This window comes from Lutra lutra, chromosome 1, assembly GCF_902655055.1.
Source record: "Lutra lutra chromosome 1, mLutLut1.2, whole genome shotgun sequence".
NCBI lineage: Eukaryota > Metazoa > Chordata > Mammalia > Carnivora > Mustelidae > Lutra > Lutra lutra.
In genome coordinates, this window is record NC_062278.1 from 18,386,399 (window position 1) to 18,405,467 (window position 19,069).

The window sequence follows — 19,069 nt, forward strand, 5'->3', positions numbered from 1 at the left end:
CTGTCTCACCGGCAATCTGAAATAAAAGCAAAATTGATTAGAGTCCCATTGCCAATCTTCAAAGCCAGACCAGCCCTCTGTGGTTTGGCTTAGCTTAACAGTTGGTAAAAATATGGATAATAAAATCCTTTCCCACAGTGCTAGTGAGAGAATAAACATATGCAGCCTCTTTCCCTTTGCCAATATTTCTCAGAATTCATATGCATAGATCTTTGGTCCAGGAATTCCATTCCTAGGTATTTATCCTACATATATGCTCTCCACAAAATGCACAGAGATTATACCTACAAAGAAAGATGCTTATTGTAGTATATTGCTAATAGCTGGGAACCAAAAACAAATGTCAGTCATTTGGGAATTGTTGAAATAAATTGGGATACATCTCAAGGGACGACTTTGCAGACATTAGGATAAATGTGGTAGATTCATCATATTGAAATGGAAAAATGCCCACAGTGTAATGCAAAAGATAAATTACAAAATAGTACACGCCACATGATCCATTTTTTGGTCAAAATTAAAAAGATTATCATATACAAGATATGACAAATGGTATAAATAATATGATATATAGAAAGATATGATGGATATGTATGCACAGTGTGTGCACGTGTGTGTGTGTAAGCAAGGTTTCTGAAAGGCCCTTTATTCACTTAGCCTGGGGAAATGGGACCGGAGCCTCACAGACAATGACACCACCTGACTGGGGGAAAACACATAGAACACTGAAAGATATTAACTTTAAAACGGTCCTGTTTGAATTACTTCATAACAAGCAAATATACCCTCTTTAATTTATTTAAAATCCATTTTTTGAAAGTCAATGCAAAAGCCCAAGATGGCAGCGGCTGGAGCAGGTAGGCTGAAACAGGTGGCATCAGTCCTGCTGCCCCGGAGCCCACACCTGCCTACCCGGAAACTGTTGGCTGCGGCCGGCTGGATCACAAGGAGGTTGTTGAACATTAAGACAATCCTAGAAATGTGGCGTCCCTTGATAAGGCAGTAAAAAAGGGTGGAATCAGATTGGTGGGGACTCCAGCATATGGTGACCTAATGAAATTGCAGATTCAAGTGGATGGAAAGGGTAAAGCTGTGGACACCAGGTTTAAAGCATCAGGCTGTGGGTCTGCTCCTGCCTCCAGCTCCTTAGCCACTGAATGGGTATAAGGGAACACTATAGAGGAACGCCTTGACCATCAAGAACACAGATATAGCCAAGGACTGTGCCTCCCAAGACTGGCCAAGGATGGAATCAAGCCTGCCCTAGCAGATTACAAACTAAAACAAGAAGCAACGAAAAGAGAGGTGAAGAAGGAATGATCCCTCAGAAAAGCAAAGCATATAGCTGGTCTTACCTGCTGTCTGTCCACCTGCTGTGCAATCATTGTAGGTGCTCAGCAGTGCCCCACACTGCAATAAAAGTGCTCTGAAACTGTGCACAGCCTTTGCTAGTCATCTGGTGGCTCCCAAGCAAAATACACAGATTGCTCCTTCTAAGTCCTGTGGTCTCTTTCAGCCCACTTTTATCACCTTAACCCAGCTTAGGTATATTTTGAATTGTGTGCATGGCCTCAAAACTGAAATCAGTCACAAAGTCTCAAGTGTGGTAGTCCATGAAGTGTGCAAATATCTAATATCACCTTTCCCAAGAATATGTCTTGGTACGAATCCCATTACATTTCCCAAGAATATGTCTTGGGAAAGATTACCAGTAGAAGGCCTTGGTATGATTCTTTGATACAACCAATTATTGTACATAAAACAGATTTGCATATATAGATATATAGATAAATATATAGATAGATAGATAGATAGATATATTATTTATTATATAATAGATATATAAATATAAATATAGATAAATAGATATTATATATATATATACATATATATATATATATGAACATAAAACCATGTTTTTCTCTGATAAGCCTCTCTTGGATTCCTCACTCACCCCAGGGTCCTGCCCAGAGCCCCTTGGGGGCTGGACTGTGATGACATGCTCACTTTTCTGAGCAAACTGAACAGTAAAATCCATGAACAGAGACGGTCAGATGTGTGTCACAATTTTATGGAATGGGGGAGAAAAGCGAAAGGAGAGAGCCATCTCTTTTCATTGTACTTTGCAAAATAATAGACTGACCCCCCCCAAAAAAAGTAAATGCATGAGCAATAACCTAACACCTTTGATGTCTTGGTGTTAATTTTTATCTATCAGTTATATATGGTTTGCCAGGGCCTCTATATGGGATTTTTTTTTCCCTAGATCTTTTTTAATCACTGTGTATAACTGAAATTAATAAAACAATGCTTCATGGAAAAATGTTAAAAATAAGATAGGAAACAGGAATTTAAGGAGCAAGGTGGCAGAGGAGTAGGAGACTGAATATCATCAGGTCCTAGGAGTTCAGCTAGATAGTTATCAAACCATTCTGAACACCTACAAACTCAACAGGAGATAGAAGAGAAGAAGAGCAGCAATTCTAGGAAAAGAAAAATCGACCACTTGGTCAGTAGGACTTGTGGAGAGGTGAATCCGAAGTGGCAGGAAACTAGACCACAGTGGGCTGGCAAGTAAGAGAGCAGGAGAGCACAAAATCAGAACTTTTAGAAGTCTGCTCCATGGAAGGACGTCACTCCAGAGGCTAAGCTGGGGGTGGAGCTCTCACGGGGACAGTGAGGTCTCAGGACACACAGGGTCACAGAAAGACCAGGGGTGTCTGAGTGTGGTAGAGCTCCCAGGTATTGGAGAAGGGAAGCCAGCTAAAGAGATGGAGCCGAGGAGTAGAGTCTCAGCTCAGGGTTACCTTAAACCATGATCCAAGGCATAGATGGACCACTGCTCTTCAAGCAGGGACCTGACAAGTGGCAGATCCAGAAAGACCCCTCCTTCCTCCTCCCTCCTCCTTCTTCCTCCTCCAGGAGGAGAGGCACAGGAGTATGCTTCAGGAATCTGCTGGGTTTGGAGGCTCCAAACGGGGCCATGCAAGAGAGATAGAGACACTCAGTCACAGGCCAGGTGAGCACGGAGTGTAGCCAGAGACCAGGGAGATGGGAGGCATTGACTGCTTTTCTCTAAGGGTGCACTGAGGAGTGGGGCCCTCACATCTTGCCTCCCATGGGACTCTAAATTAGGAAGCCGCCATTTTCATTCCCATCCTCCAAAGCTGTACGGAAAGGTTCAGGGAACAAAAACTACCAAGAGCAAACCTGAGTGGATTACTTAGCCTGGCCCCTGGCAAGGGCAGTGCAATTCCATCTCAGGCAAAGACATTTGATACTCTCTGCAAAAGGGCCCTTCCCCAGCAGAGCAGTAAGAACATCTGGCCAACACCAGTTCACTAATCAATGAGAGCTGCAGAACTCCAGAGCTAGGGGAAAGCAACACAGAATTCATGGTTTTTTTCTATGATCTTTTAGTCTTTCAAAGTTAAATTCTTTTAATTTTACTTTTTCCTTCTATTTTTTAAATTTTTCCTCTTTCCTATTTTAATGTTTTTAACTATTTTATCTTATCAGTACTTATTTAAAAGCTTTTTTAATTTTAATTGTTATAGTCATATTTCATCCCTTCATTGCATTTAACTTTATTTTTTGTATACATACAGATTTTTCTTTCTTTAAATTTTTGGGATAAAATTTCTTCTAATTAGATCAAAATATACCCTAAATCTGGCGCATAGCTTTATTCTAGTCTCCAGACCAATCACATTATTTCTTCTTTTTTTCTTTTTTCAACCAACTTCTTATCTTATCAATCCCTTTTTTAGAATCTTTTTCAAATTTCATCTTTACAGTCATATTCCATTGTGTTTACCCTTATTTTTGTATATATATGTTTTTCTTTCTTTAAAATTTTGGGAAGTATTATCTTCTAACAGACCAAAATACACCCAAAACGAAGTGTGTGGTTCTGTTCTATTCACCAGTCTAATATATATATGTGTGTGCATATATTATTTTTTTCTTTTTTTTCCCCCTTTTTTCTCCCCCCAGTTTCAGATCTCTTCTGATTTGTTTGCTGTATATTTTTCTGGGGTCATTGCTATCCTTTAATATTTTGTCCTCTCATTCATCTATTCTTATGTGGGTAAAATGACAAGGTAGAAAACTCACCACAAAAGAAAAGAACAAGAGGCAGTACTGACGGCTAGGGACCTAATCAATACGGACATTAGTAATATGTCAGAACTAGAGTTCAGAATGATGATTATCAAGGTGCTAGCTGGGCTCAAAAAAAACATGGAAGATATTAGAGAATCGATTTCTGGAGATATAAAATCCCTTTCTGGAGAAATAAAAGATTTAACATCTAAACAAATTGAAATTTAAAAAAAAACTATGAATGAGGTGCAATAAAAAGTGTAGGGTCTTGCTGCTAGGATAAATGAGGCAGAAGAGAGAATTAGTGATATAAACAACAAGATGATGGAGAATAAAGAAGCTGAGCAAAAGAGAGACAAATAACTATTGGACCACGAGGGGAGAATTTGAGAGATAAGTAATACCATAAGATGAAAGAATATTAGAATAATTATGATCCCAGAAGAAGAAAGAGCGAAGGGGCAGAAGGTATATTGGAGCAAATTATATTAGAAAATGTCCCTAATTTGGCAAAGGGAACAAGCATTAAAATCCAGGAGACACAGAGAACCCCCCTCAAAAAAAAAAAAAAAATAGGTCCACACCCCATCATCTAATAGTAAAATTTACATGTCTTAGTGACAAAGAGAAAATCCTGAAAGCAGCTCGGGACAAGAGGTCCATAACATACAAAGGTAGAAATATTAGATTGGCAGCAGATCTATCCACAGAGACCTGGCAGGCCAGAAAGGCCTGGCAGGATATATTGAGAGGACTAAGCAAGAAAAATATGTGGCCAAGAATACTATATCCAGCTAGGCTGTCACTGAAAATAAAAAGAAAGATAAAAAAAAACTTCCAGGACAAACAAAAATTAAAAGAATTTTTAAAAACCAAACCAGCCCTATAGGATATATTGAAAGGGGTCCTGTAAGCACAGAGAGAGCCTAAAAGTAACAGATCAGAAAGGAACAGAGACAATATACAGGAACAGTCACCTTACAGGCAATACAATGGCATTAAATTCATATCTTTCAATAGTTACCCTAAATGTAAAAGGATGAAATGTCCCAATCAAAAGACACGGGGTATCAGAATGGGTAAAAAAACAAGACCCATCAATATGCTGTCTGCTAGAAACCCATTTTAGACCCAAAGACATATCCAGATTTAAAGTGAGGGGGTAGAAAACAATTTACCACACTAATGAACATCAGAAGAAAGCTGGGTGGCAATCCTTATATGAGATCAATTAGATCAATTAGACTATAATAAGAGGTGAGGAAGGACACTATATCATACTTGAAGGGTCTGTCCAACATGAAGACCTAACAATTTTAAATATCTATGACCTTAACATGGGAGTAGCCAATTATATAAACCAATTAATAACAAAATCAAAGAAACACATCGACAAGAATACAATAATAGTAGGGAACTTTAACACATCCCTTACTAAAATGGACAGATCATCTAAGCAAAAGATCAACAAGGGGGGTGCCTGGGTGGCTCAGTGGGTTAAGCCTCCACCTTCAGCTCAGGTAATGATCTCCGGGTCCTGGGATCGAGCCCTGAATTGGGCTCTCTGCTCAGCAGGGAGCCTGCTTAACCCTCTCTCTCTCTGCCTGCTTCTCTGCTTACCTGTGATCTCTGTCTGTCAAATAAGTAAATAAAATCTTTAAAAAAAAAAAAAAAAGCTCAACAAAGGCATAAAGGCTTTAAATGACACACTGGACCAGATGGACATCACAGATATATTTAGAACATTCCATCCCAAAGCAACATCCCAACAGCAACATTCTCCTTTAGTACACATGGAACATTCTCCAGAATAGATCACATCCTGGGTCACAAATCAGATCTCAACAAGTACCAAAAAATAGGGATCATTCCTGCATATTTTCAGACCACAGTACTCTGAAACTAGAATTCAATCACAAGAGGAAAGTTGGAAAGAACTCAGATATGTGGAGGTTAAAGAGCATCCTACTAAAGAATGAATGGATCAACCAGGAAATTAAAGAAGTATTGAAAAAATTCATGGAAACAAATGATAATGAAAACACAACTGTTCAAAATCTTTGGGAAACTGCAAAGACGGTCCTGAGAGGAAAGTATATAGCAATACAAGCCTTTCTCAAGAAACAAGAAAGCTCTCAAGTACACAACCTAACCCTACACCTAAAGAAGCTAAAGAACAGCAAAGAAAGCCTAAACCCAGGAGGAGAAGAGAGATAATAAAGATCCTAGCAGAAATCAATGAAATAGAAACCAAAGAACAGTAGAACAAATCAACAAAACTAGGAGTTGGTTCTTTGAAAGAATTAATAAGATTGATAAACACCTGGCCAGACTTATCAAAAAGAAAAGAGAAAGGACCCAAATAAATAAAATCATGAATGAAAGAGGAGAGATCACAACCAACACCAAAGAAATACAAACAATTATAAGAACATATTATGAGCAATTATATGCCAATAAATTTGGCAATCTAGAAGAAATGGATGCATTCCTAGAGACATATAAATTGCCAAAACTGAACCAGGAAGAAACAGAAAACCTGAACAGACCCATAAACAGTAAGGAGATTGAAGCGGTCATCAAAAATCTCCCAAAAAAAACAAGAGCCCAGGGCCAGACGGCTTACCAGGGGAATTCTACCAATCATTTAAAGAAGAATTAATACCTATTCCCCTGACATGGTTCCAAAAAATAGAAGTGGAAGGAAAACTTCCAAACTCATTTTATGAGACCAGCATTACCTTGATTCCCAAAACCAGACAAGACCCCATCAAAAAGGAGAATTACAGACCAATATCCTTGATGAACATGGATACAAAAATTCTCACCAAAATACTAGCCAATAGGATCCATCAGTACATTAAAAGGATTATTCACCACGACCAAGTGGGATTTATTCCTGGGCTCCAAGGTTGGTTCAACATCTGCAAATCAATCAATATAATACAATAAATTAATAAAAGAAAGAACAAGAACTATATGATACTCTCTCAATAGATGCTGAAAAAGCACTTGACAAAGTACAGCATCCTTTATTGATCAAAACTCTTCACAGTGTAGGCACAGAGGGTTAATACCTCAATATCATCAAAGCCATCTATGAAAAACACACAGTGAATATCATTTTCAGTGGGAAAAACTGAGAGCTTCTCATTTTCAGTGGGAAAAACTGAGGCCAGGAACATGGCAGGGATGTCCACTATCACCACTGCTATTCAACATAGTACTAGAAGTCCTAGCCTCAGCAATCATACAACAAAAAGAAATAAAAGGCATCCAAATCAGCAAAGAAGTCAAACTCTCTATCTTTGCAGATGATATGATACTTTCTGTGGAAAATCCAAAAGACTCCACTTCAAAACTGCTAGAACCCATACAGGAATTCAATAAAGTGTCAAGATATAAAATTAATGCACAGAAATCAGTTGCATTTCTATACACCAACAATAAGACAGAAGAAAGAGAAATTATGGAGTCGATCCCATTTACAATTCACCCAAGACCATAAGATACCTAGGAATAAACCTAACCAAAGAGGCAAAGAATCTCTACTCAGAGAACTATAAAGTATTCATGAAAGTAATTGAGGAAGACACAAAGAAATGGAAAAACATTCCCTTTTCATGGATTGGAAGAACAAATATCATGAAAAGTCTATGGTACCAAAAGCAATCTACACATTTAATGCAATCCTTATCAAAATACCACCAATTATTTTTCAAAGAAATGGAACAAATAATCCTAAAATTTATATGGAACCAGAAAAGACCCCGAATAGCCAGAAGAATGTTGAAAAAGAAAACCAAAGTTGGCAGCATCACAATTCCAGACTTCAAGCTCTATTACAAAGCTGTAATTATCAAGACAATATGGAACAGCCACAAAAAGAGACACATAGATCAATGGAACAGAATAGAGAGTTCAGAAATGGACCTTCAACTCTATGGTCAACTAATCTTCAACAAAGCAGGAAAGAATGTCCAATGGAAAAAAGACAGTCTCTTCAACAAATGGTGTTGGGAAAATTGGACAGCCACATGCAGAAGAATGAAACTGGACCATTTCCTTATATCACACACAAAAATGGACTCAAAATAGGTGAAAGACATCAGTGTGAGGCAGGAATCCATCAAAAGTCTTGAGAAAAACATAGGCAGCAATCTCTTCAACCACAGCCGCAGCAACTTCTTCCTAGAAACATCACCAAAGGCAAGGGAAGCAAGGGCAAAAATGAACTATTGGGACTTCATCAAGATCAAAAGGATTTGCACAGCAAAGGAAACAGTCAACAAAACCAAAAGACAACTGCCAGAATGGGTGAAGATATTTGCAAATGACATATCAGATAAAGGGCTAGTATCCAAAGAACTTATCAAACTCAACACCCAAAGAACAAATAATCCAATCAAGAAATGGGCAGAGGACTTGAACAGACATTTCTGCAAAGAAGACATCCAAATGGCAACAGACACATGAAAAAGTGCTCAACATCACTCAGGATCAGGGAAATACAAACCAAAACCACAGTAAGATACCACCTCACACCAGTCAGAATGGCTAAAATTAACAAGTCAGGAAATGACAGGTGTTGGTGAGGACACGGAGAAAGGGGAACACTCCTACACTATTGGTGGGAATGCAAGCTGGTGCAGCCATGCTGAAAAACAGTATGGAGGTTCCTCAAAAAGTTTAAAATAAAGCTACCCTACTACCCAGCAATCACACTACTGGGTATTTACCCTAAAGATACAAATGTAGTGATCCGAAGGGGCATGTGCACCCCAGTGTTTATAGTAGTGATGTCCACAATAGCCAAACTATGGAAAGAACCTAGATGTCCATCAACAGATGAATGGATAAAGAAGATGTGGTGTATATATGCAATGGAATACTATGCAGCCATCAAAAGAAACAAAATCTTGCCCTTTGCAACAATGTGGGTAGAACTAGAGGGTATTATGATAAGTGAAATAAGTCAATCAGAGAAAGACAATTATCATATGATCTCTCTGATATGAGGAAAGTGAGGCAGGGTGAGGGGTTGTGGGGAGTAGGGAGGGAAAAAAATGAAACAAGATGGGATCGGGAGGGAGACAAACCAAGAGACTCAATGTCACGGAAAAAACTGAGGGTTGCTGGGGGTGTGAGGGTAGGGTTAGGGTGGTTGGGTTATGGACGTTGGGGAGGGTATGTGCTATGGTGAGTTCTGTGAAATGCATAAGACTGATGATTCATAGACCTGTATCCCTGGGCCAAATAATAAATTATATGTTAATTTAAAAAAAGAAAAATAATAATAAGATAGGAGGCAGATAAGGCACATACCACAGAGAGGGAAAGAGTAGTCCTATATTACTGTCATGCCCTGTCCTTTGCCTTCATTTTAATTTACTCTCCAATGTCTTAAAGAAAAATTATTATCATTACATGATTAAAGTATAGCTGTTTATATTAAGTATCTGCAATTTCTCTGTTGACTCAATAGTTGCTTCAGTAACCATGAACTGAGTTGGTATGACCCCTGCCTCTTTCAGGTGGCCACCATTTCTATGAGTTCTTGGAATGGGACAACAATGACAGCATATGACACCAGTATATGATGATGACAATATAGATGCCAGAATATGCTAAAATAAGGAGGACCTAACATCCTCTCATGGCAAGGGTGTACCTAAAATTAACATTACTTAGGAGAGTAACAGGAAATTACCAACATGTAAGAGAAATTAATTAATTCTGTTGTGGGCTTGACATTCAAGACTTTCAGGCAGTGAGGTCAAGCTGGCCTTTCAGGCAGTGAGGTCAAGCTGGCATTTCAATATGCAAACCTACTGCTCTAAGGTATAAGGCCAGCTCTCAGGGGAGGGAGAGCAGAGCTAGAGGTACAAGCCAATCTTCACCTTCTCTTTAGAGCCATGAAAGCTTAAACCATGACATAAATATTTATATGTTCTGGGTTGAAAAAAAGAAAATCTGAAGAGCCATGAGGGAGCAAATATCCCACATTATTTCTCAATCTGAAAGAATATAATAAGACTTAGAATTCCAATGAATCACACATTTTTCCCATTGCCCCAAAATCCTATGGCGAGGCCCCAGTGCAATCTCTTAGTTACTCCTTGAAGAGGCTCTGACAGTCTCCATAAAGTTTGTATCATTTGGTGGGCAATTCTTTTAAAAGTGAATCGTTGGGGCACCTGGGTGGTTCAGTGGGTTAAAGCCTCTGACTTTGGCTCAGGTCGTGATCTCAGGGTCCTGGGATTGAGCCCCCGCATCAGGCTCTCTGCTCAGGAGGGAGCCTGCTTCCTCCAATCTCTCTCTGTCTCTCTCTCTGCCTGCCTGCCTACTTGTGATCTCTGTCAAATAAATAAAATTTTAAAAATAAATAAATAAATAAAAGTGGATCATTGACATCTAAATAGACCCAAAAGTTTTTGTATTAAACAATATGAACTAAGAAGTTTCTCTTTCATCCTGGAACCAGTTGTCCTTTTTTCTTAGCAAGAACATCGTGTTATGGGTCATATGTCAAGTGCCACCGGACATAACATTTTGGTATGTTCCTGACTGATTTTGGTCTCTCACTAATTACCTTCTTCAATTCTTTAATACTTTAATACTCAAGCTACCTTAAGTGTTATCTTTAGTTGCCTTAAGACAGGCTCAAAATCCTCTCACTTTTCTATATTTTTACATTCATTCAAGGTGCTAATGTGATTATAGCACTGTCGTTTGGGATACATGGTATCATTGCACCTTGCAATTGTGTAAAGGGAACTAGGGTAGAATTGAGAAAGCCACAGAAAAACAGTTGAACTTTAAAAAAAAAAAGAGGGGGGATCAGAGACTCGAGCAATGCAATAAGACTTTGTAACTAATAATAGCACTTAAATCTTTGTTCTTGGTTTCCTCTAAGGAGCTCAAAGCTCTTCCTAGCAATTATTAAATGAATCACCCAAACATTCTTGTACATCAGCAGGCAGAAGGTACTGTAATAGTCACATGATGGATTGGAAAAAACGTACCACAAAAAAGTTAAGTGATTAACCAAATGTTACAGACTGAGTCAGAATTGGAACAGCAGATAGTTCTCTGTGAGACTGATCCACTCAATGGCCCTTGCTGAATAAGCATCTTTGTCTGTTTTAATCTTCTCATCTGAGGAGAGACACAATTTTATCTCTTTTTTTTCCATTTTATTTTATTTTATTTCTTTTCAGTGTTCCAAAATTCATTGTTTATGCACCACACCCAGTGCTCCATGCAATACGTGCCCTCCATAATACCCACCACCAGGCTCACCCCACCCCCCACTCCAAATCCTCAGTTTGTTTTTCAGAGTCCACAGTCTCTCATGGTTTGTCTCCTGTGGACTTCTGTCTGCTGGTTTTCTTGTGTTCTTCCTTACTTATACTCCACAGTAGTGAAAGTGATGCTTGTAATATTTTAATAGCGCCATATCTGACAGAGTGCTTTTACATTCGTGATTTCTTCTAATTAAGCAAGCCAATCTCTGCCTTCAGCATTCCTTCAACCCTTGACTCAAGCTGACTTGAAGTTGCTAAAAGATACCATACACGGAATGCAGCAGGGAGAGTGAGATTTCATTTTAGCCACTGTCTTCACTGAAAATACTCAAGATGTCCCTGCCATCTCCTTACCTACCTGTTACAGTTTGGCAACAACTATATTCTTCTATCAAAGGCCAGCAGTCGTATCCTAAAACCATATGTCATTCCGGGCTACTGTTCCCTTACTTTCTTCCTCAGGCCCAGGGATAGTAGGCTGCCATTCTAGCCCCAGAGAGTTTCACCACCTTTCGTTATCTTAACCTTTTGTAAATAATGTCTCCACTAAGTCTTTTCACCAAGAGAGTGACGACATGAGTTTAGAGTGCATAATTATTAAGGAAGACCCTGGAAGCAGGGTTCCTAATTAGAAAGCTTCTAGGATCCTGAATTTATGCTAGAACATGCATGAAGACAATGGTAGCTCAGGATAGAGAGGAGATAACTGACTTGCAAGGTAATTTTGGAGGCTGAATTGCTAAGCCAAGCAACTATCTGGACAGTGAGGAAAGTGAGGGATGAGTCAAGGTGAAGATAACTTCAGACTTTTAGAAAAATATACATTCCTGTGGCTCCTGGGTGCTCAGTCAGTAAATGTCTGCCTTTGGCTCAGATCATGATCCCAAGGTCCTGGAATCAAGCTCCGCATCAGGCTCCTGCTCAGCGGGAAGCCTGCTTCTCCCTCATCCACTCCCCCTCCTTCTGATCCCTCTCTCACCGTGTGTCTCTCTCTGTCAAATAAATAAAATCTTTAAAAAAAAAATCTGTTCCTTAAAAATTCTTTAAGTCTATGTGGTGTAACTTATTTCTTTTTTAAGAGAAAGAGAGAGAGAGTACACATGCGCAAGAGAGCAGACATGAACAGCGGGGAGCAAGAGAGCGAGAGGGAGAATCTTACGCAGACTCCAAGCCCATGGTGGAGCCAGACATGGGGCTTGACCTCACCACCCAAGATCATGACCAGACTCAGACACTTAACCAACTGAGCCATCCAGGTGCTCCGTGATACATTTTTAATTAAAGATAATTTGGAAAAAACACTGTTGTTTAGTTAAGTGTCTGGCTCTTATGTTTGTCATGAAATCAACAGTCACCTTCAAGAGGGCTTGACCTGCAAACTACAACCTGAGCATACACATCTCGGGAGCAGCTGTCCCACTACTGCACATGCAACCATTCCTGGGCTCTCCAGGAGGACCTGCGGCCATGCAAAGCCATGGAGGAGAGCACAGAAGGTCACAAGCCTCTGGAGTCTCTTCAAGTACACTAAAGTCAATATCTTTTGACAGTCTGGATACTGAAATTATCCCTCAGTCTAAATATACCGGGATGTGGACAAAAGCATACTATCTGAATGGCGATAAACCCGGTGTTATTATACCTCAGCAAAGTAAGTCAGACAGAGAAAGACAAATATCATATGGTCTCATATGCAGAATCTAAAAACCAAACTTACTGAGGTGCCTGGGTAACTCAGTTGGTTAAGCATCTGCCTTCGGCTCAGGTCATGATTTCAGGGTCCTGGGATTGAGTCCCACGTCAGGCTCCCTGCTCAGACCAGAGTTTACTTCTCCCTCTCCCTCTGATCCTACGCCTACTCTTACTCTCTCTCTCTCAAATAATTAATAATTTTTTTAATTTTATAAATAAAAAAACTCATAGAAGCAGAGATTTGATTTGCAAGCAGGGGATGGGTATTGAGTGAAGGGGGTCAAGAGGAACAAACTTCTAGTTATAACATAAATAAGGTCTGGGGACCAACATGATGATGATAATGAACAATACCATATTGTATACTTGAAAGTTACTAAGATAGTAGATCCTAAAATTTCTCATCACAAGGAAAAAAAAAATGTAACTATGTATGCTGGTGGACATTAACACGTTACTATGGTTGATCATTTCACAATGTATACATACATTGAACCCTTTTGTTGTACACCTTAAACTTGTATGATGTTATATGTCAATTATATCTCAACAAAACTGGGGAGTTTATTTTTACTTTCTTTCTAGGGCTCTTCTGCTATTGGGGAAGGTCACTGAAGGGACATGACCACTGGTTGACCCATAAACTGGCCCCAGGCAATCAGAGGGTCCTCACCCCCTTCCCTGTCCTTGGAAAGTTCACTCTGCCCATTGCTCCCACAGTGGGAGCCATTTCAAGGACATGGCCTTGAGAGAGTAGTGTGTTATTGAAACCATCTGGATGGTATAGGTGACTGAACCTCGTTAAGGCCTCCATATAAACTTCTTAAGATTTTGGCAGGCGGGTGCAGAGATGTACTCATCTTGCAGATGATGCCCAGAACAAGTCTCACTGGTAAGTTCGCTTGCATATTAACCTGCCACCCACCAACCAGGAGTGGCCTGTCTCTTTCTTCTGTCTTCCCTCAGCTTCTGTCAAGGGAGGCCAGTTTGAGTTTCACATGGGAAACTCCCGAGGGTGCAAAACAGCAGCTGCCCACCCACACTTCACATTTCCATTAATTTTAAAAGCACAAAGTAAAAACAAAGTCTTCTTTAATTTTATCATCAGACTACTTCCACATGGTTGAATTTCCTAGGAAAATGTTTATGAAACATTACCCATAAATGAGTATAGACCTCAACAAAGGTGAAATCCTAGAGGTCATTAAAAAAATACATTATTCTTTCTGGAATATTAATAATCAGATTCTATGTGAATGCATTCTAATTCTCTCAAAAAAACTAAGCCTTAACAAACTTTCATACTCCCCAAAAAAGGAGGCTCTAATGACCTTAATATTTCCTCCATTTATGAAATCAGAAAAAATGTGGTAGGTCTTTATAAGCAAATCCTTTCCTTCAAATAAAATCACACTAAGTCCAAGGAGGCAGCAGCTTTTCTGGAGGTACTCTGGCACAATGAGACATGGGATATGTGCATGGAAAAAAATAAGTAATGCGGGCAACAATGTATGTACAAAGATATTGATGACATTACTCATAATGGCTAAAAACCGTATGCAGTGATATTCAACAATAGAGGACTTGTTCAGTACATCTCCCCGGGCACCAAGGGGAAAGATCTTTTGTTCAGCCTCATGCAGCCAACCCTGATTCCAGCAGCACAGGTACAACACTGGGTCATTGATACAGTATACTCTCTTCTCAAGGTGAACGTCTTTCTGGAGTTCTCAGTATTCTTTCTCATCTGCAGCCCTTGATCATAGCAAAGGTTTTCTAACATTGAATTTTGAAAAGAAAGATTAGTGTCTCTTCCAGAAGGCACAGGAGTTTTTCTTATGCAAATTATCCTTTACCACTATCACTTAATTCTACATCCAAAGAGGAAGGGCAGACTTGAAAAGGGACACGGTCCTTTAAAAGCGGCTCAGATTGAAAACATATGTTTACATCTTCAGTTCTCTCTCAAAATACTGCTACAATGATAACTTAAAAAAAAAAATTCACCTGCTAATAAGAGGAGGAAAGGCAAACAACAGTCATCGAGCTGAGATGCCAAAAAGCAGACAGCAAAGCTGTAACTGAGAGAGAGAAAAAGAGGTTGATAACTGCAGGTCAGGAATCAGAAGGACATCTGCCTTCCTAACAGAAGTGCTGGACACCAGAAGACAATAAAGTAATGCCTCCAAAACCCTGGGGGAAAATGACTTCCAACTGCGAACTCTATATTAAGCTACTCCTATTAGAAAATTAAAGTAAAATAAAGATTTTTCCAGACATGGAAATTTCAAAGAACATTTATTTCCAACATAGATTTACTCATGAAGCCAGAGCACGTGTACCCACCAAGGTAGGCTCTCCCTAAAATGAGAAAATTTACCAAGACCAAAAAAAACAGAAATCGCAGGGTCCATGTTGGACCAGCTACATAATTTGCAGGGCCCAGTGCAAAATGAAAACACAGGGCTCCTTGTTCAAAACTTTAGAAGAATGTCAAGAGGGTGAGAGCAGAGCACTAAACCAAACACAGAGCCTTTCTAAGTGTGATTGCACAGGACACAGACCTTAGAAAACTGGCCTTGGATCCAATCCAGAAGAGGGAGGAGAGAATTCCCAGGATGAGAGTGAAGAGAAACCCCAGGTCAATAGACGTGCAAGTCCAGACAATCATCAGTCCACTCTGGAGCCAGAAAGTGGAGTGCCCCAAAATGGATATCTTCAAGGAAAAGAATGAAATACAGAGATTACCCAATGCCTTTCTTTTTAATTTAATTTAATTTTTTCAGTGTTCCAAGATTCATTGTTTATGCACCCCACCCAGTGCACAATGCATTTTTAACAGAGAGGACCTTTCCATGTTTGGGGGACAACGTGTGAAAGAATTAGTGGTGGGGACAGTTAAAAGCAACGTTCCAGATAAATCGAGCACTGGTTTTGTCAATATTTTCTGACAGACTCACTGCAAGAACAAAAACACTGTTGCTCTAGAAACAATGAAGACAGATAAACAAGAAACTGACCTCCAAGTAGTTACACAGTCTTGGGATATACACACACGATTCGAAGCCAGTCTTGGTACTACAGTAGGACTTTTCAAGGAATTCGAGATGGAGAATGACCCTCTGGCCAAAAATGGAGCAAGTCCAAAGGCATGACAGAGCACAAACAATTCTGAATAAGCCTGGACAAACTCCATCTTGGCTGATGAGGAGTGCCAGAATGGGGAAATGTTCTAGATTTCTCTCTCATTGTCCCCCACAAATTTCCATTCAGAGACAGATGCGCCAGCAATATATGCTAGTAAACAGTTTCTATTTGGGATCCTATTAGGACCTGTAAAACAAGCACGTTTTGTTGTGTGTATATTGATTCCAGTGTATCGACTTTAATTTATTTGCTGTAATTAAACTCGTGTAATTATTGCAAGAAAATTCAATGAAAAGAGGTTCAGACATTTCTTTTACACCAGTGCTCCATGTTGTTCTGGTTTATGGGGATTCTCCTGGGGCTCAAAGTTAGGAATTCAGGGTCAACGTGGTACGCTCCCCAGTAGCAAGGGGAGAGAGTAAGTGTCAGACACCATTACAGAGCAGGATTGTTTTTCCTTTGCAATGAGCTTTATTACTGTTCTTATGATACATGCTGATTTTCTGCACATTCTAACAGCAAAGAAAATCTCAAGGGAGGAACAAAAAGTGATCCCAAATCCCACCATTTAAAGGTAAGCACGGTTCACTTTTACCAGTCACCCTGCTGGACATCTCCCTCCGGTAGATGAATACAAAGGGAAGAAGGTGAACATTTTCACACTCTTGGTAAAACGGCCTTTTACTCTCTGATCTGCTTTGTTCACTCAGTGATACAGTAGTCCCTCCTGAAGCACAGTTTTGCTTTCTGCAGTTTCGGTGACCTCGGTCAAGCAGGATCGGGAAGCAGGTATCCCCCTGACTTACCGCCAGAAGGTTCACAGTAGATGAACGCTACATCACAGTGCCTACATCACTCACCTCGCTTCATCTCATCTCATGGGCAGTTTATCATTCCACATCAACACAAGCAGAAGAATGGTGGGTACAGTACAACAAGATATTTTGAAAGACCACATTCACATGACTTTTATTACATTGGTCTAACTGTTCTATTATTAGTTATTGTTGTCCATCTTTTACTGTGCCTAATTTATAAATCAGATTTTACCATAAGCATGAATGTATGGGGAAAACAGTATACATAGGGTTCAGTGCCATCTGTGTTTCGGGCACCCACTGGGGGTCTTGGATGTACCTGTGGAGAAAGTCGGCCCACTGCCTGTCATGGGTACCTTATACATCAAAATACTTATTTCCATACCATCATTTTTAATAGCTACATAGCATACCATCTTCTGTATACAAATATTAATTTATTTAAGATTTTATTTATTTATTTGAAAGGGAGAGAGAGAGAGAGACAGAAAGAGTGTGCATACATGAGCAGGGGGAGGGAGAAGCCAACTCTGCTGAGCAGGGAGGGTGACATGGGGCTTAATCTTAGGACTCTGGATCATGACCTGAGCCGAAGGCAGACGCTTTACTAACTGAGACGCCCAGGCACCCCTATAATAATTAATTAAAAAAAAAAAAACTTGATTGGTGAGGGGAGCCTGGGTGATTGCTGAGTGTATTTCCAATTTTTCTCTACTGTAAAAAAAAAAAAAAAAGCTGCCATTACTTGAGCACATATCATCTCATACTTCTATAATTATCTCCTTAAGGTAAACTCCTGCAAGTGAGTTTTTTGGCTTAAAAAGAACAACTTCCCAAACTGTCCTCCAAAGGGTTTTTTTTTTTTTTTTTGTAAGTCAAAAAGCCCAAGAATATACAAATGACCAAGAAAACATAAAAAAGATACTCAACATCATTAGCCATCAGGGAAATGCAAATCAAAACCTCAATGAGGTATCACCTCACACTCATTAGTATGGCTGTCATCAAAACGACAGACAATAACCAGCATTTCTGAGCCATGAAGAAGCTGGACCCCTCATACACTACTGGTGGGAATGTAAATTGGTGCAGCCACTTTGGAAATCTATCACTGTTTGAGGCAGTTCCTCAAACAGAGTCATCACAGGACCCAGCAATTCCACTCCTAGGTATGTACCCGAAAGAATGGAAATCAGGGACTTAAAAACTTGCATGCCAATGTTAGTTGCAGCATTTTTCACAATAGCCCAAAAGGAGAAACAACCCAAGTAATCATCAACAGGTGAATGGATAAATAAAATGTTGTCTATCCATTCAACGGAATGTTCTTCATTCATAAAAAAGGAAACAGTTCTGATATATGCTGCAACCCAGATGACCCATGAAAACATGATAAGTGAAACAAGGTGAACACAAAAGGCAAATATTAGAGGGTTCCACTGATAAGGAACACCTCGAATGGGCAAATCCATAGAAACAGAAAGGATCAAAGGGGCTCAGGACAGGGAGAATAGGGACTTACTGCTGAATGATTTACAGTTTCTGTCTGGGGTGATGAAAACATTGGAAATAGTGGAAATGGTTGCACAACATTGTAAATGTATTTAATGCCACTGAATTGTGCATTTAAGAATGGTTACAATGGCAAATTTTATGTTACATATATTTTACCACAATAAAAAAGTGAAAAAAAAATTAAAAGTTCTTGAGTTTAAAAAAAAAAAAAAGACAGGGGCGCCTGGGTGGCTCAGTGGGTTAAGCCGCTGCCTTCGGCTCAGGTCATGATCCCAGGTCCTGGGTTCAAGCCCCACATCGGGGAGCCTGCTTCCTCCTCTCTCTCTGCCTGCCTCTCTGCTTACTTGTGATTTCTCTCTGTCAAATAAATAAAAAAAAAATCTAAAAAAAAAAAAAAGACAGGAATGAAGTACGGATACATGTTACAATACAATACAATTTTGCTAAGTAAGATAGGTCAGTCCCAAAAGATAACATATTGTATTA

General features: G+C 39.5%; 1 pseudogene; it reads left to right on the forward strand.

The window, feature by feature from the left end:
- The first annotated feature begins 838 nt into the window (after nt 1–838).
- On the forward strand, nt 839–1,320 carry LOC125095282 (iron-sulfur cluster assembly enzyme ISCU, mitochondrial-like; annotated as a pseudogene).
- The last annotated feature ends 17,749 nt before the right edge of the window (nt 1,321–19,069 follow it).